The following is an 11,149-nucleotide window of genomic DNA, read 5'->3' as shown; positions in this document are numbered from 1 at the left end:
TCCTCATCCTTGGAAGGAGACTTTGCAAAGACTCATTCATAGTCAGAGACATTGCTATTAAATAATGCATTGAAGTTTCATTATGGGAGGAGGTCACTATTAGCAAGAGAAATGTAAGAGTGTTTAAGTTTCACTCTGTCTGTGATCATGGCTAAGACATCTACTTGGAACTCTCAGACATAACTGGATGAGATGTCAGAGGTGCTAGCCCAGGGCCTGGCACATGGGAGTCAATATTTATTTACTATATGGATTCTCGTCCATTGCACAATTGAATACATGAATAAATAGGGTCTGGTCCTGAGCAGGCAGATAGGGACAAGGGCTAGTGACATTTAAGTTATTATTGTTACATAACTTCATCGATTCCAATATGCTGGTGGTACCAGGAAAAGCGGAATTTTGATTTAATAACTGTGGAAAATTAAAAGAAAATCAAGTTTGAGGGGATCATAATGACATTGACTTAGGACACTGATTGAGCTTTACAGCTAGAAGACTTTATTATCTCTGTAATAACTTGCTACTCCCACATGTAGATGAAGAACTGAATTACTACCCTTTACTCATTCAATTAAGTATTACTGGTGACTACTTTGGGCCAGGAATTATAATAGGGATAATACAGAGATGACAAAGAGGGGGCAAAGATCAGCCATACTTAAATTAGACATAAAGAACTCACAGTCTGGGGTAAACAGTATAATACAAAGTGCCATGATTAAGGTACATAGTGAGTCGTATGTCTTCCTGACCAAGAGGTAGGAAGGAGTGTATGAATTACGGGGGTGGGAGAGGGAGCACTCCTCACTGGAGGAAGCAGTATTTTGTTACTGACATTGTTTAGAATTGCCAATGCCCGGTGATAATGGAAAGCAGGCTGACTCTTAGTCTGTTTTCTTATTGTTCTTAAATTCTCCACAGACAATGTACCCCCTTTGTGCCTGCCTCCAGGGCACACTGCTCTCCCCCATCCACGATCTCCCATCTCCTTGATATGACACGGATGTCAAGTGCTGCATAAGCAAAGTGAAAGAAGAGATAGACCTTTTCTGAGGAAGCTACAGAAAGAATAACAGGACCAGTGACATTTAAACTGAATTTTGAAAAGGACTAGGAGTTCGCCTAATTATCTTGAGTTAGAAAATTATACAATATGAATTCCTACTGGAATTAGGGAGTTAATGCCCACTGTTCTGTGTGGGGCACCACTCTTCATATACGCTTGTGTTCGACGTTACCTCCATCCATAGCCAGCTAAGAGGTACCACAGCTAGCCTTCAAGGTTAGTCAGTTATTTTGCTCTCTCTGCCTTTTCACACTGGGGAATACCCAGTTTTGCTCCCAGCGGGGAAGGGAACCCTGACTGTGGAGCATGAGCTGTCTCTCCACGCACACAGATGTGGGAGAGGCTCTGCAAGAAGCTGGCTCGGAGTAGAACGTTTACTAGGGAGTGCCCGTGGAGGGGAGGAGAAGGAAGGAGGGTTAGCTGAGGGAGAAGCCAAGCTATGATGCAGGCCTCATAAACGGCTTCAGCTGACCCTGTGGGGAGTTCTGGAGTTAAGATGGCCCTGCAGAGTTGTCCCACATTGCACTGAAATGACGGACCCTTTATACACCAGTCAGTCATTGGCTGTGGGCACCCCGGGAAGGTGTGTCCCTGGACAAGGCGGAACACTGAGCCGCAGGCAGCCCCAGTCCTGAAATGCTCGGTCCATTCCCACCTTCTGCCCCATCACCATTCTAGAGGAAAGAGCCATGTGCCTTCCTTTAACCATATTCTTGACTTCTTCAGCATTTGTCCTTAGTAAGAGCCACACGGCTAGGTAAAGAGGCAGGCTGCCACCTCCCTTACCTTTCCCCCAGACTCCTTTGTTTTAGACATCTTAGTTGATTTCAATAACTAACCATTTGCACTGCTTGTATTTCTTCTCTTCCTGAGCCTTTAATTACCACTTTTATGCTTTAAATTCACCAATACAGAGTGAGCCTTGAAAACCCTAGGCCCCCTCCCTAGGCCTGCACCCTTGACCCCAATAAAAGCGGGTCTGTGCTTTCTCTCTCTCTCTCTACCTGTGACTTCACTGTGTGCCCCCAGATGTGCCATGTAATTTCCAGGACTTGTAAATAATAAACATTTTTTTAAGTTCTTTGATGTTTATTACTGATAGTGTTCTGCAATCATAGTAAGAACCACAAGGGTGGGTCCAGCTACCACATGGGTTATCTAAAGGCTGAGACTGGCATAATACACAGGATGTCAATTCTTCCCAAGTTGATGTATACGTTCAATGCAATCCCAGTCAAAACCCCAACACGGGGACTTCCCTGGTGGCACAGTGGTTAAGAATCTGCCTGCCAACACAGGGGACATGGGTTCGAGCCCTGGTCCAGGAAGATCCCACATGCCACGGAGCAACTAAGCCCGTGCGCCACAACTGCTGAAGCCCCCGCACCTAGAGCCCATGCTCCACAACAAGAGAAGCCACCGCAATGAGAAGCCCATGCACAGCAACAAAGAGTAGCCCCTGCTCGCCGCAACTAGAGAAAGCCCGCAGGCAGCAACAAAGACCCAATGCAGCCAAAACTAAATAAATAAATTTATTAAAAAAACAAAACAAAACTCTAACACTTTATTTTATGGATATCAGCAAACTTCAAACAAAACAAAACAAAACTCCAACACGTTATTTTATGGATATCAGCAAACTTCAAACAAAACAAAACTCCAACATGTTATTTTATGGATATCATCAAACTTCTAACATTTACATGGAGGGGCAAAAGACCCAAATAGCCAATACAATATTTAAGGAAGGCTGATTCTATCGAACTTCAAGATATTCTATAAAGCTACAGTAATCAAGACAGTGTGGTACTGGTGAAAAAATAAGAAAATAGGTCAATGGAACAGAACAGAGTCCAGAAATAGACACCCATAAATACAGGTAACTGATCTTTGACAAAGGAGCACAGGTGATACAACGGAGCAAGGTAGTCTCTTCAACAAATAGTGCTGGAACAACTGGACATCCACATGCAAAAACTGAATCTAGACACAGACCTCACATCTTCACAAAAATTAACTCCAAAATGGATCACAGACCTAAATGTAAAACACAAAACTATGAAACTCCTAATAGGTAATATAGGAAAAAACCCAGATGACATTGGGTATGGTGATGCTTTTTTAGATGCAACACAAAAGACATGATCCATGAAAGAAATAATTGTTAAGCTGGACTTTATTATAATTTAAAAGTTCTGCTCTGTGAAAGACAATATTAAAAGAATGAGAAGACAAGCCACAGACTAAAGAAAATATTTACAAAAGACACATCTGATAAAAGGCTTTAATTCAAAATATACAAAGAACTCGTAAAACTCAATAATAAAAAAAAAAAAAACTGATTTTTAAAATGGGCCAGAGATCTTAACAGACTCCTCACCAAAGAAGATATACAGATAGCAAATAAGCATATGGAAAAATGCTCAACATCATATGTCATCAGGGAAATGCAAATTAAAACAATCGTGAGTTACCACTATACATATATTAGAATGGCCAAAACCCAGAACGCTCACAACACCAAATGCTGTCAAGGATGTAGAGCAACAGAAACTCTCATTCACTGCTGGTGGGAATGGAAAATGGTACAGCCACTTGGGAAGACAGTTTGGCAGCTTCTTACAAAACTAAACATACTCTTACCAATGGTCTAGCAGTCACGCACTTTCGTATTTACCCAAAGGAGTTGAATACTCCTGTCCATACAAAAACCTACACATGGATGCTTATAGCAGCTTCATTCATAATTGCCAAAACTTGGAAATAATCAAGATGTCCTTTAGTAGGTCAATGGATAAACTATGACACATCCAGACAATGAACTATTATTCAGTGATAAAATGAAATGAGCTATTGAACCATGAAAAGACGTGCAGTAACCTTATTAATAAGTGAAAGAAGCCAATCTGAAAAGGCTACAATACTGTATAAATCCAACTATACGACACTGTAAAAGGCAGAATTATAGACACAGTAAAAAGATAAGTGGTGGGCTTCCCTGGTGGCGCAGTGGTTGAGAGTCTGCCTGCCGACGCAAGGGACACAGGTTTGTGCCCCGATCCGGGAAGATCCCACATGCCGCGGAGCGGCTGGGCCCGTGAGCCATGGCCGCTGAGCCTGCGCATCCGGAACGGGAGAGGCCACAACAGTGAGAGGCCCGCATACCACACACAAAAAAAAAAAAAGTAAAAAAAAAAAGATAAGTGGTTGCCAGGGGCGAGGGAAATGGAGAAGAGATAAGTAGATAGAGCACAAAGGATTTCTAGGGCAGTGAAAATACTCTGCTATGATTGTCTTAGTCCACTCAGGCTGCTAAAACAAAATATTACAGACTGCTTAGCTTACAAACAAAAGAAATTTATTTCTCACAGTTCTGAGGGCTAGAAGACTGAGATCAGGATGCCAGTATGGTAGGGCGAGGGCCCCCTTCTGAGTGGCTGACTTCTCCTTATATCCTTACAAAGCAAAAGGGGCTAGGGAGCTCTTTATAAGAGTACTCATCCCATTCATGAGGGCTCCATCTTCATGACCTAACCACCTCTCAAGGGCCCCACCTACTAAAACCATCACTTTTGAAGGTTAGGATTTCAACCTATGAATTTGGGAGGATAACACAAACATTCAGACCATAGCAACGACAGTATCATGATGGATATATGTTATTATACATTTGTCTAAACCTATAGAATATACAACAACATGAGTAAACCCTACGGTAAACTATGGACTATTGGTGATAATGATGTGTCAGTGTGGGTTCATCCTTGATTAAAAAGAAAAAGTACCATTCTGGTGAGTGATGTTGATAATAGGGGAAGCCAGGTATGTTTGGGGACAGTGGGTATATGGGAAACTCCTGACCTTCCTCTCCATTTTGTTATGAACCTAAAACTGCCCTAAAAAAATTAAGTCTTTTAGAACAATTTTTTAAAAAGAAGGCTTATAGTACATCACCACCTCTCCTCGCAGGAGAGACCACAGAGAGCAGGGCGGAACGGTTCCCCACTGGTGACATCTAGCGGCTCTGCATCTTCATGACAACTTCGTAGCCAGAAAAGGAAAACTGGCAACATCAGCAGGGCTCTGCTGGATTCCTCCAGCTCCTGAAAAAACACCAGAGCACTCCTCATTCCCCACAAGAGTTCAGCAGTGTTCCAGTTTAAGAGCCAAGTGGATTAAAATATAAGGCATTTGTCTGTCTGCAGAGTATTTATCTGGATTCAGGAAAGCACAAAAAACCAAGTGCACCAAAGCCTGAAAGTGATGATGATAGGGAAAAACTGAAAATCTAGTTCCTATCCTCAGGCTATTCCTTAGCACAAGAAAGACAATTAAGCAGCTGGCCAGCCTCCATAGCGGCATCTTGTTTAGTAGTGGGAGGCCACAACAGAATGAATCTTCAGGCTAAATAAATAGCTGGCATCTTCACGGATGCTGCTTGCTTAGGAAAGAACTGGGACATTGACCCACTCTTAAGTCATTTCTGTGACAATGTTGGCTTGGCTAGTTGGTATCCTCTTTGTGTTTCTGCTAAATGGAAGTACTACGACTCTGCATATATTATCTCACTAAATTTAATCCTTACAACTCCAGAAGGTAGGTCTTTAATTCCCTATTTTGGTAAGTGAGAGTACAAGGGATCAGAGAGACTAAATATAACTTGCTCTATTTACAGCTAGAAAGTAGCATTGTTGGCATCTGATTTCATGTCCCTTTGGCTTCAGGAGCACATTTTTCTTCCATATCACATTCATCCAGATAATAGTTTTGATAAACCAACTAATGTTCTTTGTTTTTCCACTGCTATTTTCCACTTTCCTTGCTCCCCCCTCCCCTAGAGTAGATATTCTTGGTTCACTGCCTCAGGGGAGGGGTGTGGCCAGACAGAAAGCTGAAAGACCTGGCAAATATCTGGGCTTTTGTACCCCAAAAGTCTAGGTAAGGAAGTAAGAGGATCAAGGCGTCAATAATGAGCGTAGCAAGAGAGCCAAGAAATGAGGTAGAGCGAAGTGGGTATAATTATTTTTCCATAACTGCAGAGCTGGGGTACAGATGAGAGAACAGACACAGGTGGGTCTTGGAAGGAGGGGCCCTAAAGCTTTTTTCCCTGGCTGAGTCAATGACAAAGAAGCACTCCTGCAGAAATGTCCAGACCACCTCAATCAGGCTTACATGAGTGCAAACTGCCTGTCTGAGACGGTTGTGCCTTGCGGTGTTCTGGAGGCCCCTGGAGCCATCAGAGATGTAGAGGCCATGGGCACGGACACAAGGCATGTTCCCAGACAACTGGGTTGGGCCCAACTTGTAGTTTAGGCACAACCCTGGGAGGTGGAAGGAACCTCAGTTGCCTGGGTTTAAGTGTTTACCCCCTGGCAGAACTGAAGGACAAAATAAACATCACGCTGAATTACAGAAAAATAAAATTATGTTTAATAGCCACCTTGTAGTAGTTTCCTAGGACTGCCACAACTAGTTACCGCAAAATGGGTGGCTTGCAGAAACAGAAATTTAATCTCTCCGTTCTGGAGGCTAGAAGCACAAGATGAAGGTGGCCGCAGGCCCATCCTCCCCACCAAGACTCTAGGGGAGACGCCTGCCCCTGACTCCTCCCAGCTTCTAGTGCTTGCTGGCAGGCCTGCCTCACTCCAGTCTCCGCCTCCGTCTTCGCGTGTCCCTGGGTGTCCTCTCTTCTTCTTCTAAGGATATTAGCCACTGGATTCAGGATCCACACTAATCAATAGGCCCTTATCTTATCTTGATTATATCTGAAAAGACCCTATTTCCAAATACATTTATATTCACAGATACCCGGGTCCCTTCTCTTTGAGGAGACACAATTCAACCCACTGCACACCTGAATCTGTGGTCTGGGATCCATACCTGCTACACACGAGTTTGATGTGGAGGAGGTGACACCACACAGGGTTAAGAGCGCTGGTGTCAGGAAGGCTGGTCCCAGTCCAATGTTAAGGTGACGTGAGACCTTGAGCAAGGCAAGTAGCCACTAATAATGGTCTTGATTTCTTCATCTTCATGGTGGCTGGGATACGGTCTATGATCCTTTCTAGCGGTGACATTGAATGATTCTACTGGTCCTGAGTGGAGGAACAGATGAAGCCTTCCCCCATCCCCCTACACACAGTGTGGCTTAAGAAGAATCACAAGATTCTGCTGGGCTGAGGACACTCTTCCCTTGTGTTGCCTCCTTCCTTCCTGGCCTGCTCCTTTGACCATTAGGGTCACAAAGGTATTAAACAACAAATAGACATACACGTTGTCTCCTGAAGGCCACTGTAAGGACAATCTGGATTCTGGACAACAAACAATTATATTGACAAGGGATTCAGTTTTGAAATGCTAACACTACAGGGAGAACTGCTTTGTGGGGGATCAAGTTACATGGTTGCCAATGGAAACCAGGACCTGGTTCAGAGAAGAAAAATGCCAAAGAAGCAGCACAGGGCTTTGGGTCTGCATGATTTCTCTGTTATAACTGCAAATACATCCTAGAAAGAAAGCAATGACAGAGAAAAACCAAAAGCCAGGGAACAAAGGCCCACCCAGGCTCCCACTATTCATCTCTGGAGAGAACTAGTGAGCTGCCGAAGTGGGCTGGACCCCAGCCTGCTCCAGGAGACAAGGGGTAAGTCTCGCTCCGACACGGAGACAATCTCCAGGACTCCTCCCATGGACAACACTGCAGACAGTTTGCAGAGGCAGAGGCCTGGATGAAACCCCGGCTGCTTTTCAATGCCTAAAAGCTCTGTAAGAAACAAGCAGCCAGCCACTGGGGAAGAATGAGGAGTGAGGCTCAGGAGCTCAGAGCAGAGGTCAGAGCTTTGTGCTCTGGAAATGGACAAGCTGCCCGATGCCACATTTACCAGCTGTGCGACTTCAGGCAAGTTATTAGCTTTTCTAAGTCTCAGATGAAATGAAAGTTATTATTTTATCACTTATCTTGAGGTAGTTGTGAGAATTAAATGAGATGATGTAGGTCAAGTGCTTCATGGAGTACTTGGCACAAGAAAAGTAGCCAGTAAGTGTTACTTATCATGTTACAGATGCAGAATCAAAGCTAAGGGACACTAAGTGGCACACAGGCCACACAGCTAAGCAATAACACCTCCGAGGTAAGAATCCAGGGTTCCTGACTCCTTAGTTCTTTCACAAAACAATAGAGAAACTAAAAAGGAGAAGCTAGGAATACCTTATTTACTTAACAAATGGTTATCATGTTTGTCCTAGGCCAGGCACTGTTCTAGGCACTTTATAAATACTAAGTCCCTTAAGCTTCATAGCAACTGATGAGGCAGACACTATTACCATCACCATTTTATACGTGAGGTAAGTGACATACCCAAGGTCACTCACGGTCAGTGGGTACTGTGCTGTGACTAGGGGTTCTGAAGGAAATATATAAAATATGAGTACCATTTTACTTAGACCATTTCTCATTAGTTAAAACATATTGTTCTTTCTAATAAGCATTTTAATTTTCAAGATATTTAATAGACTACATGGCATGCATACATCTAAAACCCCCAGTTACCCACAACTAAAAAAACCCTAAAATTTCAGCCTGTGTAATATAAACTGAAAGCCAATCTAGCTAGCAGCTGTTTCACAAATTGTAAATACAGTTCTGTTAGATGGAGACTATTTTCCATAAGGCGAGCCTTACAGAATCTACAGAAAATTAGCCTCTAAATTTCTAAAATTTCCTACAAATTACTTAAAAACTAACCATAAATGCGCTAAATGTCTTAAAGCATAGAGAACATACATTAGTCTTTATTTGATGACTTTGGTCTTGCCTGTGAATATCTGTATGTATCCTATGCTGCCATACAGTGAGATTTCAGGGTTTGTGTCCCTATACCCTCACATACCCTAATAAAAAAAGACTCCGATGGCTCCAGAACAATGCACTTGGCCCAGGACAAAGCAAACTAAGGTCATCAGCCAGCAAAGAGATGGATTCTCATAACGTTGAAAGTTTGATTAAAAGATGAGCTACTGGGCCTCCCTGGTGGCGCAGTGGTTGAGAGTCCGCCTGCCGATGCAGGGGACACGGGTTCGTGCCCCGATCCCGGAGGATCCCACATGCCGCGGAGCGGCTGGGCCCGCGAGCCATGGCCGCGGAGCCTGTGTGTCCGGAGCCTGTGCTCCGCAACGGGAGAGGCCACAGCAGTGAGAGGCCCGCGTACAGCAAAAAAAAACAAAAAAAACAAAAAAAAAAAAAAAAAAAAAGATGAGCTACTGAAACCTGGTGGATTAAAGTGAAAGGGAAGAATCAAGGGTTCTTCCCAAGTGCTTGGCAAGAGTTACAGGGTGGAGAGGGGTGAAGGATGCCCTGTGCTAAGATGGTGAACTTGGAAGAGGGAGGTCGGCATACAGCACAAAAATAGTTCCATTTTAGACATACTAAATTTGGAAACCTTGTAAGACATCCAAGTGGAGCTCTCAAGTTGGCCATTAGATCTAAGTTGTGAAGCTTAGAAGTGGGGCCTGGGCTGGAAATATGAATTTTAAAGTTTCCAGCATACTATGGCAATCATCAGATTTGAATGAGATCACCTACACAGGGGGCGTACCGTGAGGAGAAAAAAGCCCTTAAGACTCGTCCTATCAGAGGGCCTGGGGAACTCCAACATTAAAGGCTGAGTAAAGGAGAATTAAGTCAATGAAGGAGACTGAGAAAAAATGGCCATAGAGGTAGAAGGAATACCAAGAGTGTATGGTGTGAAAGCCAAAGACAAAAAGTGGTCAACTGTGTCAAATGCTACTAAGAGATGGAACAGGATAAGGCCTAAAAAGAATCCACTGGAGTAGGACCATGGAAATCATTGGTGACTCTAGCAAGAGCAGTTTCAATGTGGTAGTGGGATGGAAATTATATTACAGTAAGTTGAAGCATAAAGGGGAGCCAGTTCTGGCCATGGCAGAGTATCTTGTACTGGATTAACGCTACGGCTGAGGCCATTATGAGAACTGGATAAAATATACCAAACAACTGCTTGACACTGAAGAACCAGCAATATAGGTGCTGTAATCCTTGAGAGAAGGAAGCATAGAAGGTGAGCTCCACGTCCCCCCTGGATTTTCCTCTGAGGTAGTTTCACACATTCAAGCATGGGGAAACAGGGCCTAAGTAGACAGTGGCCGTCTTGCAAGGGCAGGACACTCCAGAAACAGATTTATGAGAGAGAAATTCAGAAAAGGAGCCCTGCATGGGGTGGGACACAAACATTCACCCCATAACACCTGCTATGTGCACTGGGTAAGTAGAAGAGTTGAGCTTGAAGGACAGGTCTATATGAGTCCAGAGTTTAATGACTGCTCTTTCTCCTGCACCATGCTGCACCCTCCCTCAGCTAATGCCCTGCTCTCCAAAGCTAATATATTCCCTGTGCTCTATCATAACGGAAAGCAAACTAGAGCCTGCGGCCCAAATCTAGCCCACCACTTGGTTTTGTAAATAAATGTTTTATGGAACCCAGCCGTGCATATTTGTTTACACATTTTGCACCACTGGGGCAGAGCTGAGTATGTGCAACAGACACCATACAGCCAGCAAAGCCAAAAGTATTTACTCTTTGCCCCTTTACAGAAAAAGTTTGCTGACCCACGTCCTAGCTCATTGCAAAAAGAAATTTGACTGTGGCAATTTATGAAGCTCTCTTTGCTATTGACTTCTTCATCAACTGGTTAAGTACTGTTGACTTATCACTCCTTAATATAAAGTAAGTGATGATGCTGATGCTCTGGGAGGGAAGACAGTGGTTGGTGCTTGGAATCAGAAGTAGTACAGTTTCAGTCATAGTGACCGATGTACATAATTAATTTTAGACCTGTAGAACAAAATGGGTCTCTTGGGATAGAAGCTTTTAAGAACGGGTAGGTGAGTAGACTCACATAGTGGATCTTGTTCCTCAGAGTAAAACCCAAAGGTCTAGCTCCCTGTTATCTCTCTGAGATAATATCTTTTCCTCCCCCTTGCTCATTCTGCTCTGCACACACCATTCTTGCTGTTTCCTACTGACTTCAAGGAATCTCCCATCTTAGAGCCTTTGTACTGAC

This window comes from Mesoplodon densirostris, chromosome 3 (genome assembly GCF_025265405.1).
Source record: "Mesoplodon densirostris isolate mMesDen1 chromosome 3, mMesDen1 primary haplotype, whole genome shotgun sequence".
In the NCBI taxonomy this organism is placed as follows: Eukaryota; Metazoa; Chordata; class Mammalia; order Artiodactyla; family Ziphiidae; genus Mesoplodon; species Mesoplodon densirostris.
This window is presented reverse-complemented; position numbering follows the sequence as displayed.